The 985-nt window shown below is 42.0% G+C and overlaps 1 pseudogene; it reads right to left on the bottom strand.

The window, feature by feature from the left end:
* Positions 1-106: 106 nt before the first annotated feature.
* On the bottom strand, positions 107-757 carry LOC102832796 (annotated as a pseudogene).
* Between the last annotated feature and the right edge of the window lie 228 nt (positions 758-985).

Genomic DNA, 985 nt, shown 5'->3' with positions numbered 1-985 from the left:
TTCTGCTTAGCTATATAATAAAGTGGCAAACACGCGGCACCACTGACATCACAGGACAGTTGCCTATAAAACTAGACTTCTGACGCTGGGCTCCAGCTTCATTCTTTTACAGGTCATCATCCTCGTCTGGGAGAGTAGTTGTCTGTGCAGCCTCTAAATCATGCTCATATTGTGCTGCCAAAGCTGGGTCCATGACAACTTCTGGTGGGGCAAGAGCAGGCATTGCAACAAATTCCAAGTTAGGATCTCCAATTAGTTTTCTAGCAAGCCAAAGGAAGGGCTTTTCAAAGTTGTAGTTACTCTTTGCAGAAATGTCATAGTACTGAAGATTCTTCTTTTGGTGGAAGACGATGGATTTTGCTTTAAATTTCCTGTCTTTAATGTCCACTTTGTTACCACACAACACAATGGGGATGTTTTCACATACTCGAACCAGATCCCTAGGCCAGTTAAACACATTCATGAAAGTAACTCTTGAGGTTACATCAAACATTATAATGGCACTCTGGACGTGGACATAATAGCCATCTCTAAGTCCCCCAAATTTCTCCCGACCAGCCGTGTCCCACACTTTGAATTTAATCAGTCCTCTGTTAGTATGGAACACAAGGGGATGGACCTCAGCTCCCAAGGTGGCTACATACTTCTTCTCAAATTCACTAGGCAGATGACATTTCACAAATGTCATTTTTCCAGTACTGCCATCACCCACCAATACTAGTTTAAACTGCACTTGGGGTTCTCTTTGGGCAACCATAATGATGATTCTTCCAGAAGCGTCTCCGGGCCACAACTCAAGATTTTAATTTTTATTTAATCAATTCTGGGAGCCTTGTTCTTTGCCAATTCCTTTAATGTACCTTGGACTTCTTCCTTCAGTATCATTGATTCTCGATCATATGCTACCTGTTGAAACAGGTGAACATCAACCATTTGCTTTTGGTACAGTGACTGTGTATTCCTTCCATCTTCTTTTGATGCTTTC

This window comes from Chrysochloris asiatica, unplaced genomic scaffold, assembly GCF_000296735.1.
Source record: "Chrysochloris asiatica unplaced genomic scaffold, ChrAsi1.0 scaffold00165, whole genome shotgun sequence".
Classification (NCBI taxonomy): Eukaryota; Metazoa; Chordata; class Mammalia; order Afrosoricida; family Chrysochloridae; genus Chrysochloris; species Chrysochloris asiatica.
This window is presented reverse-complemented; position numbering and strand designations above follow the sequence as displayed.